The sequence below is a fragment of the Corvus cornix genome, chromosome 1 (genome assembly GCF_000738735.6).
Source record: "Corvus cornix cornix isolate S_Up_H32 chromosome 1, ASM73873v5, whole genome shotgun sequence".
Classification (NCBI taxonomy): domain Eukaryota; kingdom Metazoa; phylum Chordata; class Aves; order Passeriformes; family Corvidae; genus Corvus; species Corvus cornix.
Window position 1 is genome coordinate 98,551,234 of NC_046332.1, and position 9,201 is coordinate 98,560,434.

The 9,201-nt window shown below is 42.5% G+C and overlaps 1 protein-coding gene across 3 annotated transcripts in view; it reads right to left on the reverse strand.

Annotated features, from left to right (window-relative positions):
* MID1 (midline 1) overlaps nt 1-8,924 on the reverse strand; it is a 150,329-nt gene extending 141,405 nt beyond the window's left edge. Inside the window, exon 1 of one of the 3 annotated variants that reach the window (XM_019283014.3) lies at nt 8,671-8,924. The gene's annotated coding sequence lies outside the window, so the exon portion shown is untranslated. Of the gene's footprint in view, nt 1-3,762; nt 3,863-8,670 lie in introns of those variants that run through there. The other 2 variants (XM_010394382.4, XM_019283016.3) reach the window with 2 other exon arrangements.
* Between the last annotated feature and the right edge of the window lie 277 nt (nt 8,925-9,201).

Genomic DNA, 9,201 nt, shown 5'->3' on the forward strand with positions numbered 1-9,201 from the left:
TAGAGCAAAGAACAGTAACATCTAATCCCCTGGCTGTTCCCTGATGTACCACAGTGTGAGCACTGGCAAATGCAAAGTCTTGCCTTACAAGCCAAATGGTAGCAGAGGAAAAAACCAGTATAAACAGGAAGAAAAGAGCTTGTGATTTTGTTGAAGACTTAAAAAAACACCTCAGTTTTTCCCAGAGAAATACTGACGACTTTTTAATGAGACTTTACCTTTCAGGGAAGTATATAGTGTGGTTCCTTTAAGCCACTCTATTTTACTTAAGTGTCTAGGTAAAGATAAAAATGCTGGGGTTTAGCAATTAAAAACCTTTATGGGGAAGGTGTACATGGCTATATGAGTTAGCACAGTCATTTTGTATTTGTGAACTTTATTGAGTTTTAAATACAAAAGGGACAAGATACTTTTCAGAATTCAGAGCTATAATTTTGCTGTGACTAAATTCACTCCTTTTTGTTGCACCAAGGACACATATAAAAGGGAAACTGGTTTCAGGAGGTTTTTGTTTTGTATCAGTTTTTCCCAGATCTCTAGAATTAGCCTGAAGGATCCTTTTAGAGAGCAAGTAAATATATAAAATATTAGGACAACACTGCAATGCAAAAAGGATGTTAAATTGCTCATCCAAGGAGATGACATAACTAATACTGACATAATTTCCAAGCAGCAAAGCAAAACTAGGTCAAATCACATTGACCTATCTAATATAATAAGCTCTTTTTTTTCAGATTTTTATAATGTAGACTCTGTCTCCAGGCATTAATGTCCCCTGTTATCAATGTATAGTATTGTCACTCTGCTTTAATGTCTTATCACCATGTTGTGTTAATTAGACCAAAACAATACAGTGCACTTTTGAACTGTTCAAATCCCAGTTTGAAATCTCTGTCTAAATTATAATTCTGAGGTTTTCCAGTTAGAAATTAAGTCATTAACCCTTTACCCATTTCAATAGGTGCTGGTGGTGATGCCATAGTGATTTTTTGCCTTTTCTTTTATACACCTTTTATATAGCTTTTATGTATCCTCAGTGCTTTTAACATGCATACCTGTAACGCCTTAAGCCTGATAATTTAGCATAGTCCTAATATTCTGTTAAGCCAGGAGACAAAACATCCTGGAGGCCTCACAGCTGGGGCCAGAAAGTCCTATGCTATCCTGAGAAACCAAGGTCCTCTGTAGAACACATCCTGTAAACTAAGATAAGCCCATCCAGGCAGGAATTCCTCAGGATGGGGGGATATTGTGCTATTCATTTAAGATTCTCATTGGGAATCTTTGATAGATATTCTAATTTGCAAGGTCCATAAATTGTATATGCGACCTATTGTGCATTTTGGCCCATTCCACCTGGACGAAGCCACGCACCTTAAGGTCCTTAAATAAATACCGAGGTAAAAACCCCTTTTCCCTTAAATGGTGTTTAGTTCTTAAGTTTAAGACCAGGGAAAGGCAACAGTGGGATATGGTAAATTTTGACCTGTATAGTCAAAACTTGAGCTTTGTAATTTGTTCAAAACCTGTCAGTGAGGAAATGCATGCTAGTATCGACGGCATTTGATACAAGGCATAACCAAGGAATACATCTCTCGAGTATCACATGGACAAACCTGGTCTGTGTTTGACAGTGATATCTCCCTGCCCAAGAGCTTTATCCACATGCACTGCCCTGAAAGGAATAGTCCTTTTCCTTGCTCAGGGCAGCTTTTCCTTCCCCTACTCTTGTTGTTCCTCTGCACATCAGGTTTACAACACAGGTATTTTTCAGTGAGATTATTAACAGATTTGCGTAGGCTTCTGCCTACAGCCTCTTGCAATTCCATCAGGAACAGGAATATGAGTAGTAAGAGAGAGATCTGTCTGTATCCTTGCTTCCAGAACTGAGGTGGAACCAGAGACCAGGCTGAGGGCTTGAGACCTCACTACCCAGGGAGCCAGATCTGGTTACAAAGGAGGAAAAAAGCGGGGGCAGGAGACAGAGGCAGACCTTGGTGGTCCACAAAGGAGAAATCAATAGAGTGTACATATGCCGTGTAAAATACATCGATTTTGCAATAAGGGTATAATCTTAGGGAGAGAAGACCGGTACAATCCAATAATAAAATCAAAACTTTTGAAGCTTGCTTGGTGATGAAGAGTTCTTTGAAACTGGGATGCTGGCTGTTCTTATGATGGAGTGGCTGGATTTGGCAACTAAAATTCTAAATACAAATGTATGAAAATGTGTAGTGTTTCTCTTTTCCTTTTCTTTTCTTCTTCTTTTATATTTTTTTATGTCTCCAATTACCTCTCAGAAAGAAAAATCCCCAAAATACACAAAACAAGCCAAATTAAAAAAAAACCAAACCAAAACAACCAAGAAAACCCCACCCCAAACAAAAACCCAAACCACCAAAACAAAATGAAAAAACCAAAAGGAATCATATTTCCATATGGGATAACTACTGAAAAAAGAATAGAATTTTTTTGAGAACAATTTTGCTAAAAAATACTGATTTCTCAGGTTTTTTTAAAAGAAAACATCAGTCTTGGCTAGTGCCTCCAATAAAGGTTAAAAAAAACCAGGGGGGAGGGGAGGGGTGGTCTTATCTAAGCAAGCTCCCACTTCACCTGAGTCTACAAAGTTCGTCAGCTTGCCAGAATCACAAATGAGCGTGCCCTACCACTCTGGGGTGTGTGTGGGGAGGGGAGTCTCTCTGAGCTGCTGCAGCTGTTCAGTAATGAAATACCTGCAGACCAAAGAGACGAGCTTATGCTGTTAGTCATGGGCACCTGCTCGGACACTGGGTGCTGGGGGGAGGCTGGGGCCCCACAGGTGCACAGGCAGCACAAGGCAGCATGGGTGAAGAGTAATGGGAAGATGTTTTTGCCACCAAAGGCATGAGAAATATGTTGGCCTCCCTGTCCCAAAATGTGGAGTGACTGTTATAGCATGTCACCAGCTCCTTTCTGGGGCATAAAATATTCCTCCATAAATATTTTCCTTAAAGACTATCACACTACAATAAAAAAATCCTATCAGCCCTATGGATCTCCTCATTTACTGTCCTTTTATTCCTTTTATAGGAAGGAAACCTGGACTTTCTTTTATTTGTTTTACTATCTCAAAATCGTTCTTGCACCCAGTTATCTCAACACTTATGCAAGCAACAAAGTTGATAAAACTTTTGGGCCAAACAAATATTGCCTCTTTGCCAGCTTTTCTCTCCTCCCACATCCCCCTGGGAAGATATAAATACTAATGATAAACAACTGTTACATGGCAACAAATGAGGAAGAATTTTGAAGAATTAAGAACTATTTTTACTGTTTAGAAAAGAGATCAAAATCAGCTTCCCAGCCTTTAGCCCTTTTCCCAGCTTTCAGGCAGGCTGGATTCTGCACTGCAAGCCAGGGATCTCAGGAATATACAGCAATTCCTTACAGCTTGCTAAAGCATTACAAGCTCTAAGCTGCATGACTGTAATAAAGACTTTGAACCAAAAACAGGCTAAAGAACGAAATACCTTACGAAGTCTGAAATTCAGTTCAAACAAACTCCAGCGCACACCCAAAAGGCAATTAATACAGCTGTATGTGAATACAGGTCTGCTCCTTTCTCTCAGCTCAGACTTCACCCACAGACAAATAAAACTGTTTCGACAAATGCTGAAGCATTTTTTGAGCTTCAGCATATTCCCTGAGCATTTACCACCACAAGCTCCTTGTTCCCAGCATTTCATTTTCCTTGACCCGAGCCTCCAGCAGATCCCTTACCTCTCGTGCTATTCTGTGGAGGGACTCTGAGGTCTGACAATTTTTTGCTGTGCTCAGAAGCTGTTGAAACCCTCTGTGGCACTGCCTGCTTCCCTGTCCCTTGCCAGTGGGGAAGCCCTGAGACCAGGCAGCAGTGGGAAGCTGGCAGCCAGCACAGCAGAGGGCTGGTCAGGCTGGAGGGAGGGAGCTGGAGACAGATCTCATCAAAGGTAGGAGGCCTAGTGGGGATCATAGAGACGGAGATACACATTCAAATAATTTAGGTGCTAATGGAAGCTTTAGGTTGGGTTCTGTTCAAGACGTGAAATGAAGCTGAATTTTTATGTATTTCAGGCTTCCATCAATGCAGAACGTGGTGTTACTTAACCTGACACTGAAAAGCCAACATTATTTTAAAAGTATTCCACATAAAGTTAATGAGGAAAGTGACTATGGATATGTATTTTTATAGGTTGAAATTCTATCGTGGGAAGATTTTGAGAGCTTCAAGTCTGACCTCTACAGGTAGGCTGCTGAAATAGGAACAGGGATAGCAAGTTGTAGACGGAACTCTTAGAAATCAGGGAAAGGTAATGGATCAGATGCACTACTTAAAATCACATTATCATCACTGCCTCCTGAAGCTGTATTTTAAAAACACAACTATTGGTAGCATCATCTGCAGCAAACTGGCTCCTAGAAATGCTTCTTTTGCAAACTGCATAGATGGTGCAACACCACGAGAAAAAGCACATCCAGCATGAATATTTTTGCATTCAGGAGTGTAAATGGGTTATGCTTCTGCTTTTTATTATCCCTCCCCCTTCCTCACCAATCTTCCACATGATCTACTCTTGCAGAGCTACAGAAACAACCATTACTTTGAAACTGATAACATCCATTTACGTTTTGCAAAACTGATGTTTTTAAATGCCCTGACTGGTGCCACCTTTTTCTAATCAGAACCAACCACTCTAACAAACTACCCTTTGTCAGGGGATCCCATCCCCTCTGTTCCCACCAACCTACAGCACATGTTGCTATAGCTACCCTGCATGTCTATTTACCACACAAGTGATCAAAGGGAGCAGACAACACACATGCACAAGAAATCCTTGCCAGGCTTCCTACCGAGCAATGTCCAGCCACTAATTAACTGATACACTCCCCGCCTGAGGACTCTGGACATTTGTTTTCTTTATTCTGCATGATACACACAAAAAAAGGACAGCATTCTTCAAGACGTTGTTTCTTCCCTTACAGGCCAAACAAACAACAAAACATCCCAGGATGAACTCTATAAGATAATTTCCTAGTGCCAGGCAAAGGATTACAGAACTTCAGGCTAAGAATACAGATTTTCTACACAGGAAAGCATTAAGAATTTTAAAAGGTATGCAAAAGAAAATAGGAAATAAGAAACACATGCTAAGAACTTAAACATCTGAAAGGAAAGGGAGTGATTTTGAATTTTGCATATGTTTTGCACTGAAATGGTATACAGCCTTTATTCACTTGGTGAATTATATGCACACTAAAAGCCATATGACTGCAGACATGATAAGTAATTGTAATGGTTTTATGCGCCTTAGAAACACAGTTTTTCATTTTTAGGTGGCCTGTCAGTTAACAGTTGAACGTCTTTATGTGACAAAGGGCTCAAGACTGCCTCGATCAAAGTCAATGGTACTTCAATAGGAAGAGGCCAAAATAAGGAGCTGCATTTTTTTTCAATGACAATCCTGCGAGCTGCACTTCAGGGATACGTTGTGGTTGAAAGGGAATGAAAATGAAGTATTAAAATTCATCAAACATTTGGTTTTCTGTGAAGTAGGCTTAGGAAACAAAACAGAGCCCACAGTGCCCTCTCCAGTTCTGCAGCAAACTCAGGGAATCCAGCCACATAACTGTGTCCAGCCACAAAAACTCCACTACCTTCATAAAGGTTGAGCACCCCTTTAAGAGTTTCCATCACTTGCAAATTTCCTTACTTTATAAATAATAAACTGAACTCAGTACTCTGAAAAGCAAAAAAAAAAAAGTGTTACTTGCAAAGTTTTTTTTTCTTGTCTGTTAGTTCTTTTTTTTTCTTGCAACCATGTTAGATACCTTTAAAAATTGCACTTCTGCTTCCTAACACTAGTCGTATAGCACACACAAATGTGTATATTTCCTGTGAATGCTTAAACTTTTCCCAGTACATTGTGATCAGCACAGTTTCCCAGATAGGATAGAAATGCTCCTATTTTGGTTGCTGGACCTTATGTGTGAGGTTATTCTATGATACAGCAAGAAGACACCTCTTGCTGAGGTTTTCAATGATCAGTTAAAAATGACTGCTTTTTTCTACTGTCTCGTTTACAAATCTCAATGCAATATTTACACCAGCCCCTGTGACCTGCTGGAGACTATTGGACTGGCACAGTAGTAAGGTAGGTTGAATCTTATCAACAGGCTGCATATTACATTTCTACAGTAATTTTTCCACTTCCACTGGGGAAATTAGTGTAATTCTCTTTCCATGTGCTATTGTTCAGTCGTTGTGGGTTGCCCTTGGGTCAGATCAGTCATCAGCACAGTACATGGTTTCATTCCAACACCTGCAGTACATTGCCACGTGCCTATGTACTTGATGGTTAACTCTGCAACACCAAATTGAGCTATAGCTCCCACCAAGAGCCTCTCAAAATGGGAGCACTCACTCCCAGAGCCTGAGAAGATGAAGAAGTTAACCCACTCCCTCCCAGCTGGTGTAAGGATGAGGAAGGGAGCACAAGGGAAGGACAGAGAAAGCAGCAGGACCGATAGGGAAAGATGACTGTAGGGTGGAAGAGTAGGTAAAAAAGAGCTCTCTGTTGCTCTGACTAGGAGGGCCATGGAAAAGTCGCCCTCTGCATGTTCCTCTTTCCCCTAGCAATTTCCAACTAGAAACAGGAATGAGAGCTCCAGCTGCACATGACTTGCCTGCTTCTAAGTGTAATGGATTTCCTAAACATTCTATACGGTTAGTCCATAGCCCATCACAACCTTCAGTTCCCACCAAACCACGAGCTCTGCTGACAGGGGCTGATGCACACAGTAGTTCAGCACCACCTTGACATCAGCTCCCTGGATTTTGTCCCTCGGGCCCTAACAGTGCCCACAGACTTTCCCTGCCAAACTAAAAATATTTGTGCACAGCAAACCAACCGAACCCAGAGAAATACTCCCAAACTGCTCCCTTGGCACGGGAGAGAGAAACCACACTCGGAGGCAGGTGTTTAAACAAACCCTGGCCGCGGCTCAGGCGGGCGCTCCCCCGAGGAGCACGGGGGCCCCTCGGAGCGCGTCCCCCTCGCTGCGCTCCTGCGGGAGCGGGGCGGGAGCGGGGCGGGAGCGCACACCCACCGGGACGGGCCGGGCCCGGCAAGAACGAGCCCGCCTGTGCCTGCACCTCTCTTTAGGATGGAATGTCTCCCCCATCCCTCCTCCTCTTCTGGAGGGTACGTGTGTGCCTTAGCATTCCCCCCTCCCCCGCCCCAAACTCTATTAGACTTATTTGCCTTGCTCTTTTAACCCACCACCTATGAATCTTCATTACCCATGAAACCTATTCTTTAGGTAGAAATACTTCAGGAGAGTAAAGTGCACATTCCACAGAGCATTTTACACTTCATTTTTGCCGTCCTGTAACATTTCTGCTTCTTTCGCACTCCTCACTGGTAACCCCCTGTGCCAAAGTACCCTCTTGTGGCGATAATGATTTCTGATGACTACGTGCATCCAGCTGACCAACTTGAGTATAAAAAATGTCCTTCATTGTGCTTTGCAAGGACAAGAATTCCCTTCTCTTTAAAGAGTTATAAAATGTGGTGCTTTTGCTAGTGGGAGCAAGAAATACCTTTCCTCTTCCTATCACCTATATTTTCTCTTTCTTCACCCTTCCTCACCTCCTGTAACTTTGAGAAAACTGGCAGGGAAACTGGGATTTCCCACCATGGTTTCAGAAAGCGAGCATAAAACAAATGTTCCATTTGCACTACAGGTGCAAAATCCTCACGCATGCATTTCCTGGACATGTGCTATAAAAGTCCCCCTGAGAACTTGAATGAATGACACCCACACAGAAAACCTAGAAAACTTCTCATTTCCTCATATTTACCCACTGCCTACCCAGAAAATAACAATTATGAGCAAGTTTCGGAAGTGGACTGGCTTTTTAAACTGGGACAGATCTTTGATTCATTCTTAAGATACAGCCAGTTTTTCTTCGTCCCACAGGGCTCTTCTAAGGGTACATTGTTGCTGTAAACTATGAACAACAAGAATCAAAAATGTTTTGTCACTGTGCCTTATAACTGTGAGAATGAAAATAAAAGCTCCTTTTGTCTCCTCAGGTGAATAGAAGTCTCGAAAAAAACCCTCATTTGAATAATCTTAGAAAAAAAATCTCTAGAAAACCCATCTTAAAGTACTTTTGTGAAGCTGCAAGACAGCTTGAAACTACTACATTTTAAAACAATCAGAAGATTAAAGCCCTCGCAGGCAAGGAACTCATGCAGAGCTGTTTAATAAATTATCCCTGGGCTGAATTATTGGCATATTTAGGCTTATAACACAGCAAGTTCTTTCCCTTCGCATGTCACAAGCAGGGCTGCGAGACAGCCTACACAATGCACTTAAACCATGGCAAACTGGAATTGATTTACATAGCTCGCAAACCGCTTCCATGCTCCCTACAAATCTAAAACGTACCATGACTTGCATGGCATCCCTGCCTACTGGGAGAATCAGGGGGGAAAAAAGAAAAAAAAGAATATTTTTTTTTTTCCCATCCCGGAAACTTACAATTATAAGAGAAAAACAGAGGAAGGGAAAAAAAAAAAGCAGTCGAGCTCCGCAGGGAGTGAGACTGGTAGTACCCGGAGCCGGCGGGCAGTGGCTCCTTACCTGCCTCATGGTGAGATTCCCATCATCCATCCAGCCGGCCAGGGGCTGCTCACACCGCGCTGCTGTCGGCAGGGCAGAAATCCATCAAGTTTCTCACAGTAAGCAAGTTTCCCTCCCTCCTCTTCCCTGTCTATTATTTCCCCACCCTTTTTATTCTTTGCTGGGGGGAGTCCTAGGACAATGTCAAGTTTCCCAACCTTCTTTCCCCAGCCTATGAAAAGTCGGCAGCGGGGAGGCAACTGTCCGCCTGACTCTGATTTCAAACCGCAGCCCAGGGATGGAGTAGTTGGCTGAGCTGGGCCATGGAATAGCCCCGCCAATCAGGAGGAAGGGGAGGGAGGCAGAGCACATAAAGGCTGCTGCCTACACGAGGATTAGGAAAGCTTTCAACGGTTTAAAAGACTGAAAGCAGCTGGAAACTGTGTCTAGGGCTACAAAGAGGGAAGTCAATTTGCGGTGTGAGAGATTATTCCCATTCTCATGTAACTGCTCTGGGTCTGCTCGAAGCTTAACAGACTCCCAGGACTTCAG